The 15,340-nt window shown below is 47.9% G+C and overlaps 1 protein-coding gene across 6 annotated transcripts in view; it reads left to right on the forward strand.

Annotated features, from left to right (window-relative positions):
* sulf2b (sulfatase 2b) overlaps positions 1–15,340 on the forward strand; it is a 197,611-nt gene that overhangs the window by 24,293 nt on the left and 157,978 nt on the right. For 5 of the 6 annotated variants that reach the window (XM_031794185.1, XM_020506342.2, XM_031794191.1 and 2 more), the window contains exon 2: positions 14,183–14,250. The gene's annotated coding sequence lies outside the window, so the exon portion shown is untranslated. Of the gene's footprint in view, positions 1–1,483; positions 1,639–14,182; positions 14,251–15,340 lie in introns of those variants that run through there. The other variant, XM_031794186.1, reaches the window with a different exon arrangement.

Genomic DNA, 15,340 nt, shown 5'->3' on the forward strand with positions numbered 1-15,340 from the left:
CCTCTGACTGTTTACAACCATTTGAATATTTAGGCTACCTGCAAAATGGCCTAAGAAGGCTGTCATTAGTGTTTTACAGGTAGTCAGTCAGTGTTGGGCAATGGCCTTCATTTAGTGCAGTTTCTCCTATTCCTGCTGTGCATATAGCTTCAGCGTTGCTGGATGTGCTCAGTGGTGAGACTCATAACATGAGACAATAAGCATTGTGACCTTACATTTGTCACTGCATCTGTGGAAAATACAATGTAAGTACTGGGCGCTGTCATCATATCAGATCAAATGTTTATCAATTCCTCCCCGGACTGATAAGTGATTCAATTTAGTGCTAATCCAGAGCACTTAACCACTCATGTTAAGACAAGCAGCAACGCTTGTGATTTCCAGTTCTTACTTTTTTGCTACTTTCACTTCTACAGTGCCCCCCCCCCTATAGTGGGTAGCCTATATCTCTGGTTCTCTGGTTTTGTCCCCTCTCTCCTCTCTCTCTCACCCTCTCTCAGTATGGAACATGCCTCTGACCCTACAGAATGGTGCTCACTGTATTAGCAGGCCAACATAAACAGTCTCCAGCATGGCCCATCAGTCAGCAGTGCTGCCCCCCCCCCCCCCCCCCCCGACCCCCTTCTGCCACCTCCATCCCCAGCTCTCTCTCTCTCTCTCTCTCTCTCTCTCTCTCTCTCTCTCTCTCTCTCTCTCACAGAGACAACTTTCACTGGGGCCCCAGAAATGTGCAGGCAGCTGAGTAATGCTGGGCCTTAGCCACCACCACCACCCTAACACCCCATACACCTCTATCTGAGACCCATGCTACACCTTCACCTCTAGCCACTTCCCCCTCTCACTAACCCTAACCCTGTAAAGCTTCTATAAACCACTTGAAACATTCATCCTCTGTTCCCTTACTGCACATATAGCAAATTCCCTCCACACCTCTAACCCCCACTGCCACCCCCTACCTCTGGGGGAGGGAGGAAGAGACTGGGAGAGAAGGAGGGAGTGGGAGAGAGAGATGACTTTGAGTACACAAATACCTCTCCCTCTCTAGCGTAAATCATTACGTACTCTTGGCACTCCTCTTGTTCAGCTCAACCTGACCTTGCTGTCATTATGCGGCTGTCTGTCTCTCCCTAGCATTGCGGCTGCCTGTCTTGAGTGACGGCTGCTCACTGGCTTTAAGAGGGGCCTGTGGCTCAGCTCTGAGCTGCAACAGATCCATTCAGCCGGGAGAGGTTTATTGACGGATGGATGATATCCCATAGAAGTCGGCCTGGCTTGCCACCTCACCACCAGGCGCCTGCTGCCACCTCCGAGAGACACGCACCCAGATAAGGTGACAGGAAGTGGCAGCAGACAGGGGGAGGGGGGAGCGAGGGGTAGAGGGAGGAAACAGAGGGAGGGGAGAATGGCTGTGTCGAAAACATCAGAAAGGGAGAGTGTAGAAAAGGGTAGAGAGAGAGTGTGAAAGGAGAGAGAGTGGAAGGAGATAGAGAAAGATATGGGGGTAGAATGTTAAACTAGAGCGTGGGAGGGGGACAGGGGGGAGAGCAGGGTAGACCTGCCGATGCTGCAGTGTGTGTGAGGGAATCAGAGTGCCAGGTGAATCCCAGACAGCACAGCGCTCTAACTATCTACCACCAGGTAACGCCGTTCAAGCACTCATTTCATGCTCCACTGAGATCCACCTTCTCTTCCTTCCTCCACCTTTCCCTTGTTCACTTTCTATTGCTTAGCCACACTCTCTCCTCACTCAATCCTTTCTTGCGCTCTGAATGTGTCAACTTACTGTGTTCTTGCACCTACACTGCTCATCTTCCCACTCTCACACCGCACACGCTTTACTTCACGTGCGCACGCATGTACGCACACACACACACACACACACACACACACACACACACACACACACACACACACACACACACACACACACACACACACACACACACACATATATATCAAATCAAATCAAATTTATTTGTCACATACACATGGTTAGCAGATGTTAATGCGAGTGTAGCGAAATGCTTGTGCTTCTACTTCCGACAATGCAGTAATAACCAACGAGTAATCTAACTAACAATTCCAAAACTACTACCTTATACACACAAGTGTAAAGGGATAAAGAATATGTACATAAAGATATATGAATGAGTGAGGGTACAGAACAGCATAGGCCAGATGCAGTAGATGGTATCGAGTACAGTATATACATATGAGATGAGTAATGTAGGGTATGTAAACAAAGTGGCATAGTTTAAAGTGGCTAGTGATACATGTATTACATAAAGATGCAGTAGATGATATAGAGTACAGTATATACGTATACATATGAGATGAATAATGTAGGGTATGTAAACAGTATATTAAGTAGCATTGTTTAAAGTGGCTAGTGATATATTTTACATCAGTTCCCATCAATTCCCATTATTAAAGTGGCTGGAGTTGAGTCAGTGTGTTGGCAGCAGCCACTCAATGTTAGTGGTGGCTGTTTAACAGTCTGATGGCCTTGAGATAGAAGCTGTTTTTCAGTCTCTCGGTCCCAGCTTTGATGCACCTGTACTGACCTCGCCTTCTGGATGATAGCGGGGTGAACAGGCAGTGGCTCGGGTGGTTGTTGTCCTTGATGATCTTTATGGCCTTCCTGTGACATCGGGTGGTGTAGGTGTCCTGGAGGGCAGGTAGTTTGCCCCCGGTGATGCGTTGTGCAGACCTCATTACCCTCTGGAGAGCCTTACGGTTGTGGGCGGAGCAGTTGCCGTACCAGGCGGTGATACAGCCCGACAGGATGCTCTCGATTGTGCATCTGTAGAAGTTTGTGAGTGCTTTTGGTGACAAGACAAATTTCTTCTGCCTCCTGAGGTTGAAGAGGCGCTGCTGCGCCTTCTTCACGATGCTGTCTGTGTGGGTGGACCAATTCAGTTTGTCTGTGATGTGTACGCCGAGGAACTTAAAACTTACTACCCTCTCCACTACTGTCCCATCGATGTGGATAGGGGGGTGTTCCCTCTGCTGTTTCCTGAAGTCCACACTCATCTCCTTAGTTTTGTTGACGTTGAGTGTGAGGTTATTTTCCTGACACCACACTCTGAGTGTGTAGGCCGTCTAGTCGTTGTTGGTAATCAAGCCTACCACTGTTGTGTCGTCCGCAAACTTGATGATTGAGTTGGAGGCGTGCGTGGCCACACAGTCGTGGGTGAACAGGGAGTACAGGAGAGGGCTCAGAACGCACCATTTTGGGGCCCCAGTGTTGAGGATCAGCGGGGTGGAGATGTTGTTACCTACCCTCACCACCTGGGGGAGGCCCGTCAGGAAGTCCAGTACCCAGTGGCACAGGGCGGGGTCGAGACCCAGGGTCTCGAGCTTGATGATGAGTTTGGAGGGTACTATGGTGTTAAATGCTGAGCTGTAGTCGACGAACAGCATTCTCACATAAGTATTCCTCTTGTCCAGATGGGTTACGGCAGTGTGCAGTGTGGTTGAGATTGCATCGTCTGTGGACCTATTTGGGCGGTAAGCAAATTGGAGTGGGTCTAGGGTGTCAGGTAGGGTGGAGGTGATATGGTCCTTGACTAGTCTCTCAAAGCACTTCATGATGACGGAAGTGAGTGCTACGGGGCGGTAGTCATTTAGCTCAGTTACCTTAGCTTTCTTGGGAACAGGAACAATGGTGGCCCTCTTGAAGCATGTGGGAACAGCAGACTGGGATAAGGATTGATTGAATATGTCCGTAAACACACCAGCCAGCTGGTCTGCGCATGCTCAGAGGGCGCGGCTGGGGATGCCGTCTGGGCCTGCAGCCTTGCGAGGGTTAACACGTTTAAATGTTTTCCTCATGTCAGCTGCAGTGAAGGAGAGTCCGCATGTTTTGGTTGCGGGCCGTGTCAGTGGCACTGTTTTGTCCTCAAAGCGGGCAAAAAAGTAATTTAGTCTGCCTGGGTTTTCTTTTTGTAATGCGTGATTGACTGTAGACCCTGCCACATACCTCTTGTGTCTGAGCCGTTGAATTGCGATTCTACTTTGTCTCTATACTGACGCTTAGCGTGTTTGATTGCCTTGCGGAGGGAATAGCTCCACTGTTTGTATTCGGTCATGTTTCCGGTCACCTTGCCCTGATTAAAAGCAGTGGTTCGCGCTTTCAGTTTCACGCGAATGCTGCCATCAATCCACGGTTTCTGGTTTGGGAATGTTTTAATCGTTGCTATGGGAACGATATCTTCAACGCACGTTCTAATGAACTCGCTCACCGAATCAGCGTATTCATCAATGTTGTTGTTTGACGCAATACGAAACATATCCCAGTCCACGTGATGGAAGCAGTCTTGGGGTGTGGAATCAGATTGGTCGGACCAGCGTTGAACAGACCTCAGCGCGGGAGCTTCTTGTTTTAGCTTCTGTCTGTAGGCAGGGAGCAACAAAATGGAGTTGTCACGCTAAACTTTAATAAATGATGACAAACAGGGAATCAGCTCATATATATTTAATTGGGGGGCCAGAGGGTTGGGGTTGTGTGTGTCGGGGGTGTGAGGGCATCGCTGTCCCTCTGGCATCATGCTGGGCTTTGCGTGTTGTTGGTACCAGCAGCCAGTCACAGCATTCCTCATGCTTCCCAGAAACAGTTTGGAAGAGTTTGTGCATATATTATGATAACATTTTGTGACATTTGTGTTCGATATGGACTTCCGTGAGGGTGTTTCGGGCACACAAACATTTTTCTGGAAGCAAGCCGAAGCCGAAGTCCAGACCCCTTAGTTGGTGAACAGTAGGGATTCTTCAAAAGTCTTTGTTGTCATTCAACAAGAGACAACTCATTTTCATGCACATTTTTTCACTGAGAAATACTGCACCAAACATCTTAGTTGGATGTAAAATTGCGCTACTAAGATCTCTGAAAAAACATCAATTTATGACTTCTTGAGTATTCTTCGATAAATCCAGACTATTTTGAAGAAGTGTATACTGGCTACGGCAACTCAAAATGGACAAACAGTACTACTGCTGCTTTTTTCTCTTGTCTTTTAAGGGAGTATGCGAGCACAATCGTTTGGCTAGCCAAACTGAAGCATTCTGATGCCTTTACCCTCCACACGGTCTGTCAATCTCATAAACACATACCTCTCCTTTTTTCTTTTGTCTTTTGTTGTCTCTCTTCTCCCCTTCTGTTATACACCCTTCTCTTTTTTTGGACCTCTTTTCTTAAGGTGACAATTTATTCGTATGTTATTGCCTACTCTATCTTGGTGTACTGATATATGAATCGGGTTTAGATTCGGCAGCTTACAATGATAAATTAGTTTTAATTAGACAGTCATCGATTGGATAGTGTGGGCCAATACATCATGGCGGTGTACATTTGTCAGATCATTCAGCATGGGCCTCAGCAATGTTTGGAGTTGGACTGTCTGAAGAGACCAATAAGAGAGGGGGAGGAAGTGGGCGTTCGACCTGTCCTGAAGAGGCCTGAGATTAGAGCCTGGGACTCAGTCAACACCGATCCCCTAGGCAGGTCAGAGCAGCCATGTCCCTGTACAGGTTTGCTTGTGCCTTGGGATCATGTATACTGTGCTAATGCCTATACAAATAAATAGTAGCCTAATGGCAATGTACAATACGGCGAACTTAGCAAACAAGACATTTGTGCTAAGTGCATTGGGGCCGCCATCTTTATGGACCCCCGCCATTCTACAAATTTCTCCATTGAGCCGAGATACATTTTTGCATTTTGAAAGCAAATTTCCTGCAATTCTTCACATTTTGCCATGCACCTGAGAGAACATTTACCGGTTTTAAAGTTAGTTTGCTGCAATTCTAGACATTTTTTCAGTGCTAATTCTGTGTTATTTTGCTCAAACAAAGTAGCAAAATGAATACTGCTAAATTCATTGTTTTGGGAATTTTCAATTCTCTCTTTATTTTATTTGGTTATTTTACCTTTATTTAACAAGGCAAGTCAGTTAAGAACAAATTCTTATTTTCAATGACGGCCTAGGAACAGTGGGTTAACTGCCTGTTCAGGGGCAGAACGACAGATTTGTACCTTGTCAGCTCGGGGGTTTGAATTTGCAACCTTCCGGTTACTAGTCCAATAGGCTACCCTGCCGCCCCTACTGTGTAGCTTTTATTTGAGACATTTTTTGCTCTCAAAGATGATATTATTTAAGAATATACAGATCCATTATCTTTTCTGCATACTTTATATCTGGTTGTAGCCCTTTAAGTTTACCCTGAAAGCGTTTTTCCATCCTGGAAATTAATTTCCCCAAAATATGTATTATTATTTATTTACTTGAATCTGTTTGGACAAAAATGGTTAGGAGGACCGCCCAAGGATTACAATGACAGGAAAATACCTGCCTACTTGCCTACAAATGGCTTGTGTAGTCTTCCATGGTCAATGATGGGTTGGGATTGTGCCCTGCCAGAATGGTTCTGAGGACATTGGGGTTTCTCTGGAAAGTGTTTGAATGAAGCAGGTCCCTGGGGTTTCTCTGTGAAGTGTCAGGACCATGGGGTTTCTCTGGAAAGTGTTTCAATGCACCGATTTGGGTTGTCAGTAATCCTGAGTGACAGGAATCCACGTTAAGCTCACCACCACCAGCAAGGAATGAGAGATCCAGAGACCTGCCTGTCGAGAGAGAGAGCGAGAGAGAGGCCAGCAATGTTTCTTTACAAGTGCCCCATGATTCCTAGCTGCCAGGGCTCATTGGCACTTGCCATGATTGACAGAACAAACTTGACCCTTAGCTGTAAACAATTTAGTAATGGCTCTACCCTCACTCTCTGACTGGTTGTGTTTGTGTGATGCATTTGTGTGAGAGAGAAATAGAAAGGAGGGGACAGGGAAGAGAGAGAAAAATATGGTGTGTGTAGTATGGAAGTTTGTGGACAATTCTAAGTGGTTTTCCTCAGGCACCAGTCATCCATACTATGCTGATGGGTCTAGGTTCTCATACATACACACTGTCCCCAACCCAAACTGTTGTAGAGGAAATCAGTGCCACGGTTTCAGATATCTTCCACCAGCCATGAGGGTGCTGTGTCACTGTATACGCAGGGATTCAATGTACTGTTGGATGGATCCTAGGAGGCAGAGAGAACGAGAGCAATAGCGAGAGAGGAGGGCGACTGACATGAAGGGTGCTTTGTGATCGACAGGGATTAGTATGTGGTGGGAAGGCAGTGTTGTGTGTGGAGAGAGTCTAATTAGTGTAATTACGGAAGCAGGTACTAACTGGAGCGTCTCAGTCTGACATGGCCCTGACAGGGCTCTGTGTGTGTGGATCCAGTGGTGTGCTGTCAGATGGGGCCCAGCTCACTGCCTGACTTCCTGCGAGGCAAAAACAAATGGTCCGCCTCTCACTGCCTTGTTAACATCATTAAAAACAGGAATGAGGAGCACAAAGGCTGGTCCTGCTGGCTGTCTAACGAAGGACCAGAGCTGTCACTCAAACACCATCTGTCCCTGACTCGCCTCGTACTTTAACACAAGTTTCACAGCCAGCCCTTGAAACTGAGATTTACAAATAACGAAGTGTGTGAAAAGTGTGTTGATTTCACACAGAACAGACAGGAATCAGTTCTAACCCTCTGTAGGCTTATAGTTCTCCCCTAACATTCATACTCAGTAGTATTTAATCTGACCAATCAGGATTCCCCAAAAAAGGGCAGTTCAGCCACAAACCCTTTAATGCAGGTCAAGGTATTTACATGTCTTAATAAGCATGTTTCTCAAGTCCTCAGGTTTCCCCTCCAGGCTTGTCTGTCTCTAGGGAGCGACATTAAGGAAAGTGAAAATGTGCCCCAGACCTCCTCCTGTCACTCACAGCTGACTGACAGACATCTATAAGGAGAGGGCTCCCAGAGGACCAGGGTCAGAGACTGTGGGTCGGTGATTTCCAGTCACATTGGCTGATGAGTACCTGACTACTATGACTCTTTTGAGAAGGCAGTGGGACTAAGTTGTGTATCTTTTCTCCCTCCTTTCTTTTCTCCACTATTTTTCCCATCCCCTGTGCAGGAAGGCACTCCACCCTCACTGCCTTAGAGAACTGAGGAAATCGTGTGCAGTTTGTAAATAAGGTCTGTCAGTAGGATTACACTTCTCTGAAATTGGATTTTCCCCAGCTACAATAGTCTATTGTGATTTTCCACCTTGCATTATATCACCCAGCACCACTGGCAGGCAGGCTGATTGATCAATGAATGCACATTAATGCTAGAGTACTGTCGGCTGTAGCTGTTGTCAAGAGATGGATGGAGAGACAGAGGAGGATGGAGGGAATGAGAAAGAGAGATTATCATTGACTCTACTATGCAGTCATTAAAAGGAGGTTCCCAGGATCGGTACAGCACAGCCTAATTGGGTGCAAGAAAGGCTTCTGGAATCAATTGGTGGTGGGGGGGGGGGGGGGGGATGAATGGGGGGGGGGTGGAGGGATGAACGGGGGGTGGAGGGATGAACGGAGGGTGGAGGGATGAACAGGGGGATGGAGGGATGAACGGGGGATGGAGGGATGGAGGGATGAACGGGGGGTGGAGGGAGGAACGGGGGGGTGGAGGGATGAACGGGGGGTGGAGGGATGAACGGGGGGTGGAGGGATGAACGGGGGGATGGAGGGATGAACGGGGGGTGGAGGGATGAACGGGGGGATGGAGGGATGAACGGGGGGTGGAGGTATGAACGGGGGGGTGGAGGGATGAACTGGGGGGTGGAGGGATGAACGGGGGGTGGAGGGATGAACGGGGGGATGGAGGGATATCACAGATGGAATTAAAGTTGTGCCGCCTGAAGGTAGCAGCGTCTATACTGGAATCGATTCAGGAGGCTGGAAGATATTGGTAGAGTCAGCCAGGCAGTCTGGACCCACTCACCCCCCTCACCTCTCCACCCCTCCCCTCTGACTTCTGGCTTCAGTCCTCTGCTTTCCAGATCAGTCAGACGCTCTCAAGTCAGGATCATCTCATGCTGGTAGTGATTGTGGTGGGCAATTCTGGAATGTGTGTTACGGAACATATGCATTTTCTACTGTATTAAAACTTGAATATATTTATTAGTAGTCTAGACTCTTAAATGAATGTGTACTGCACCTCAGGACTTGACTAAGGCTGAATATTTCAATAAAAACCGAGGTCTCCAAAATAATATTGTATGAATACCAAGATGTTCCAAAGGCCTTTTAAAAATAGATTTGTATTATGTTATCGCCACAATGTACGTTTTTCAGACACAATATTTTTTTAGAGGGAATGAATAAGAACAAAACATAAACAAATTAAATACAGTTTACAATTATTTGTTTCAAATACCACCCTTGACCTCCCTGAACTCCTCCCGATCAAAATGGCCCATAAATAAACCGCAGTCCATAGACTTGGACAATGTAACTTAGTCAAGTGGATCTGGGATGAAGAAGTATGCGGATAGAGGGTGATTACAGTAATTGACGTTGATCTTTTCATCTGTCCTCCTTGGTCAGTAACCGGAAAATATAATGATTGGATTGCATTTGTGGTTTTTGAAAGGGAACCTACTCTCTCTCTCTTGGCGAGGCGAGCTGTCCTTGGCCCCAGTGGAAGGGTAATTGTCAGCCGTGGTGAGGCTCTTATCTACTCTGAAGGGTGTTTTTAGAGGAACAGAGGATAAAAGCTCTTCAGAGGTTTTTTCTCCACCTATATTTATACCAACCACGAGCCAAATGTGTATCTGTATGAGTACATGTTATATGACAGAGAGAGAGAAAGAGAGAGAGAGAATCTTCTTATGGGTCCTGGAGGAGGCCAGTTTTAGAGAAAACAGACGTGTCTGTAGAATGGAAATAGTGTACAACAACAACAACGAGGTCTAATGCACATAGCTGTTTTAGTGTACATTTATGTCTACTATAACAGCCTAGGTTTGCAGGCCGGCATGTTTTTGCTCAATTGAGTCGCAGGGTAAGAGAGTGCCCATGTACACTCTCTCGCTCTCTCCCTCCTTCCTCTCCCTCTCTCTCTCTCTCTCTCCTTCCTCTCCCTCCCTCCTTCCTCTCTCTCTCACACACACACACACACACACACACACACACACACACACACACACACACACACACACACACACACACACACACACACACACACACACACACACACACACACACACACACACACACACACACACACACACACACACACACGCCCTCTGTCTCTGTCTCTCTCTCTCTCTCTCTCTCTCTCTCTCTCTGTGTTTTATGGCCTTGGATGGAGACTGTTTAATCGCCCCTGGCTGATTTGACTGTTGTTGTTTGCTGTCTGTGTGAATTGCAGGTTGCAGGGTGCTAAGTAACACAGGGAAACACTGGCACATTAATTGAGCCCTCAGCGGCTTTTCCCGCTCCCTAAAACAGATGCATTTCAATGTCTTATCAATCCAAGACACATATTTCCATATTTTTCCAATATACTGCCTGTGTTTGTCACAACAAATGGCTCCCTGTTGTAGTTGATGTGAATATACGTGAAAAGCAGACACAAGGCCTAATGGTTTTTATATATTAGACACAGCACGGTACACAGACAGAAAGCCATTGCCCCCTCCCTCACCTCTCCTGGAGACACACAACTACCGTTGAGTTAGGGCCGTGGGTCTCGTCTCGCTGCGTGAGTTTACTCTAAACGGCGCTAGACCGGAAGGGTCCCGCTCACTGGAGCACCATCAGCTCATCTTACCCTCCTCTGAAAGCATCTGAATTATTCAGCACCATGCGGGCCTGGTCTCAGAGTCAGTTCCTCCTGCAGTGGGAGCTCCATCAGTGAACAGCGAGAGGAAACATCTCTCTGTGCGTGCCGGGTCAGAGTATCCAGCGGACGAGCACCACGGACACTCCTGTCAGCTCTCATCCCCGAAACCCATGGCACAATTAACGCCATGACACGCTGTCACTTGGAGTGTCCGACGGTGGAGGAAAGAGGCTCTTCTGGAAAGCGTAGAGTTGAACGAGTCCACCAGTGGCCTGAGTGACATTAAAAATGACATGGCCTCAACGGAGAAGACCACTAGGAGAAACAGCTGTGGCTAAATATCTCTATTTCTACTCTTTTATTTGCAGATCAAGTCACACTTTCAGCCCGATATGTGCCTGTAACTTCGTCTCTATTCCTCAGTACTAATTAGCCGCTGTTATAAACATTGTATTCATTTCGGGATTGTGGGGGGTGGACTGTGGAGACATAAATCGGTCATCATGTTTAGTTATATGACCCAGGAGCTTGCTGCGGTGCTGGGCTCAGTGATGAAAAGAGCCTCAGATGTAATGTGAATGTAGATATAAATCAGCCTGGTGGTGGAGGGGCCTGTAATGACAGGACCCTGGTCAACAGTAGTGCACTGTATAAGGAAAAGGGTGCTATTTGGGATGGAGCCTAGAACTGTGCTGTTGCTCAGTGAGCAGAGAGAGAGCAGAGACGATTCCCAATGAAAACCCATTGAAAAGAGAGCAACCTCAAAAAATCTGAATGGTTTGTCGTCGGGGTTTCGCCTGATAAATAAGTTCTGTTATACTCACAGACATGATTCAAAAAGTTTTAGAAACTTCGGAGTGTTTTCTATCCAAATCTACTAATAATATGCATATCTTATCTTCTGGGGATGAGTAGCAGGCAGTTGAATTTGGGCATGCATTTCATCCGGACGTGAAAATACTGCCTCTTGTCACCAAGAAGTTAAGTGGGGAAACAACATTTTTTCCCAGCACTTTCATTTGCATGACTGATCAAAAGTCGTTTTCTCTCTCTAGTCCCTCTGCGGCAGACATTTGGTGAGCAATCTGTTTGGAACATCAAATCGCAATTGAATTACAGTATAGAATCGCAATACATATCGTATCGGCACCAAGGTATCATGATAGTATCGTATTGTGAAGTCCCTGGCAATTCCCAGCCCTACACTACACAATACACATCCTGTCCCCGGACTCCGCACTGAGGACCACATAATTCGTCTGGGGGTGGTGGTGTATACGGAGTCTGTGTCTGGTTTTGTGAGCCCCATATATGTGTACACGCCACGGTGCTGTGTGTGTGTGTGTGTGTGTGTGTGTGTGTGTGTGTGTGTGTGTGTGTGTGTGTGTGTGTGTGTGTGTGTGTGTGTGTGTGTGTGTGTGTGTGTGTGTGTGCGTGTGTGCGTGCGTGTGTGCGTTTTGGATGATTTTGTGTGTGCACTCTCCTCTCAAATGATGTTCTCAAGGACAGGCGGTGTGAAGGGAGTGTCCTTGAGCTATACAGATGAATTCAATCCTTTATTGAATAGGGCATGTAACTGTGAATGGGGTGTATAGGCTACGGGACGGGAGAGAAAGCACCAGTGTCAGTCCATTATTGGAGAACTCTGCTGTGTGTTGTGTTCCTGCCATGTAACTTGTCTTGTAGCGTGTCATTTTCCCTCTCATCCCCCCACATCCCTTTCTCTCTCCCCTGGCAGGCAGGATGAGGGTACCACTGTACTGTAGCTCTGTGGTTAAGGTGTTGAGTGCTGACTGCTGTCACAGAAGGAGGGGGGAAAGCTGTGGGAAGTAACAAAACCATCTCAGGCCATTGATTCCCATCGGTCAGAGAGAGAGGATGGAGAAATGGCGAGAAAGAGGGAGAGAAGGAGAGAAAACAAGTGTATTCACACAGAGAGAACAGGGGGGGTGTAGTACGCCACACACACACTCACCGTCTCTCCCCACAGATGGCACTCTTTTAATGTTGCACCTACAGGGTGGTGTCTGTGTTTTGCTTGATGGGCTGTGGTTGAATCAGCGGTGGGTGTTTGACTGTCTTCCTCCCCTGATGCTGCCTGTTCAGGGCTGATCAGTGATCAGGGACTGTGATCTCACAGTGGTATATCTGTCAATGTCAGCTCAATGTTTCTCCCCTCCCAACCCATGGCAGTGGCCAGGCAGCCACACTGTACCTAAATCAGATCAGTAATCAGAGCACTTTCCAGCAGAACCACCATCTGCGCTGCTCTCCTCCTCTCCTCATGAGCCCAGCCAGTGTCCTAGCAGGCAGGCAACTCACAGGCGGGCAGGCAGGCAGGTAGCGCGCAGGCAGGCAGTTCACAGGGAAGGCAGCTCACAGGGAAGGCAGGTCACAGGGCAGGTAGCTCACATGGAAGGTAGCTCACAGGGAAGGCAGGTCACAGGGCAGGTAGCTCACATGGAAGGTAGGTCACAGGGAAGGCAGCTCACAGGGCAGGTAGCTCACAGGGAAGGTAGCTCACAGGGAAGGCAGCTCACAGGGAAGGCAGGTCACAGGGCAGGTAGCTCACATGGAAGGTAGCTCACAGGCAGACTGGAAGGCTGTTGAATATGTATTACTTAATCAGGGTGATTGACGGAGTGGCATTTCCCTCTGATGGGAGATGGAAAGGTTTCTCTCTCTGTCTCTTTCCTCTCTCTCTTCCTGGGGTGTAGCTGTTCCCACACTGTCATTAGGTTTCTAGCTAAGTGACATTAAGTCTGTGCTCTGCGATCTCTCTAAGCCGCTGCAGCCTCCATCTCAGAGCTGTAATTGTTTGTGTTTTTCCCGGGTTGTCTGAATGAACTTGTCATCCCTCCAGCCTCTCTTCCTCTTCCCCCTGCTCCCCCCTCCCTCCTCCTGCTCCTCCTCTCTGCAGCCAGGCCCTATAAAGGTCCAGAAACGTAGGCTATTTGTCGCAGGGTTGTGTTCGCCGCCCCCTAAGCCCCCTGCTCAGTTTTATTTCAGCAGTGGGAATTGGCAGCACAAAGTGCAGCATGAAAAACAGAGGGCAGAAAGTCATTTTTTTTTTGTTCAATTGCAGCTCTCAAACCCTGACATCAGTATTCCACTCAGACCTGGAGTCTGACAAAAAGCGAAAAAGAGCAAAAGCGAGGGACGGAGAGGGGGGCGAGGGACGGGCAGAGAGAGACAGGCGAACATTGAAGTCTTTTGATTGCAAATTGTAAATGCGCCTCTCCCTCCATCCCCCTCTCTCTCTTTCTCTCACCATCTTGTTTCAAAGCAGAAGGGACTCAAGCTGTAGGTGAAATAAATCACTGGCAGCCTGGGCGAGGAAGGATAAAGGGAGGGAAGGAGGGGTGGGTATACAGGATGGAAAGAAAGAGGCTCTTTAGTTCTGACTTCTGCTTTTGTTTTGGCCTTCACCGTGAGATGACCCCTGCTCTGTTTGTGCTTGTTTTCACAGAGCCCAGCCGCTTCTCCAAACATAAAGAGACTCCCACATCCCCAGAGAAGACAACCTTCCATTGACAGGTGAGTGACGGGGGTAGCGTCCTGACGAGGAACAGACAATGAGGGACGGGGGTGTTGCTGCTGTGAGGGGGGGGGGGGGGGGGGGGGGGTTGGTGTTGATGAGAGGAGGGGGTGTCTCTGCCTCTCTGTCTCTGTCTCTGTTAACACCCCTGCTAGCTAGGCTGAATCCCTCTGACAGTGTCAGTGGTGGCTGCAGAGAGCTCTCGCCAACTCTGCGCTCTCACACAACACAGAATAGAGTAATTTGTCAGGGGGATGGACGGACGACGGCAGTGCTCCGAGTCAGCACTGGGGGTGGGGTTGGCTTTGGGGCGAGCCTGTCAGAAGTGACAGAGAGAGAGAGAAAAGGGGGAAGAGCGATGGAGGAGTAAAGAATGAAAGGGGTGAAAATGGGACGTGGGGTTGATGGTCGGTGTGGGATCTAGGGTGTTGTGGGTGTGCCCTCCGCCCCCTCCCATGACGACATCCCTGCGTGGCACAGCTGGACCCGCTGAGGGGTAAGAACAGGAGTCTCACATTTCTGATTAATGATGGAGTATGGTCTCAGACAATGTGCACGATTTGGACAAAATATCTATACTGAACAAAAATATAAACGCAACATGTAAAGTGTTGGTCCCATGTTTCATGAGCTGATATAAAAGATCCCAGAAACTTTCCATATACACAAAAAGCTTATTTCTCAAAAATGTTGTGCACAAATTTGTTCACATCCCTGTTAGTGAGCATCTCTCCTTTGCCATGAAAATCCATCTACCTGACAGGTGTGGCATATCAAGAAGCTGATTAAACGGCAGGTGCACCTTGTGCTGGGGACAATAAAAGGCCACTCTAAAATGTGCAGTTTTGTCACACAACACAATGCTTAAGATGACTCAAGTTTTGAGGGTGCTTGCAAAACTGACGGGCCGCCCCCCAGGTGGTAAGGGTAGGCAACAACACATCTGCCACGCTGATTCTAAACACAGGGGCCCCTCAGGGACGCATGCTTAATCCCCTGTGTTGAATAGGGTGTTTTTCATGTGGCCAAAGTGCTTAGTGCCTATCTGGTCTTTGAGACAGATCTTCTGATTAAAACCGCATGCCTTGT

The sequence above is a fragment of the Oncorhynchus kisutch genome, linkage group LG17 (genome assembly GCF_002021735.2).
Source record: "Oncorhynchus kisutch isolate 150728-3 linkage group LG17, Okis_V2, whole genome shotgun sequence".
In the NCBI taxonomy this organism is placed as follows: Eukaryota; Metazoa; Chordata; class Actinopteri; order Salmoniformes; family Salmonidae; genus Oncorhynchus; species Oncorhynchus kisutch.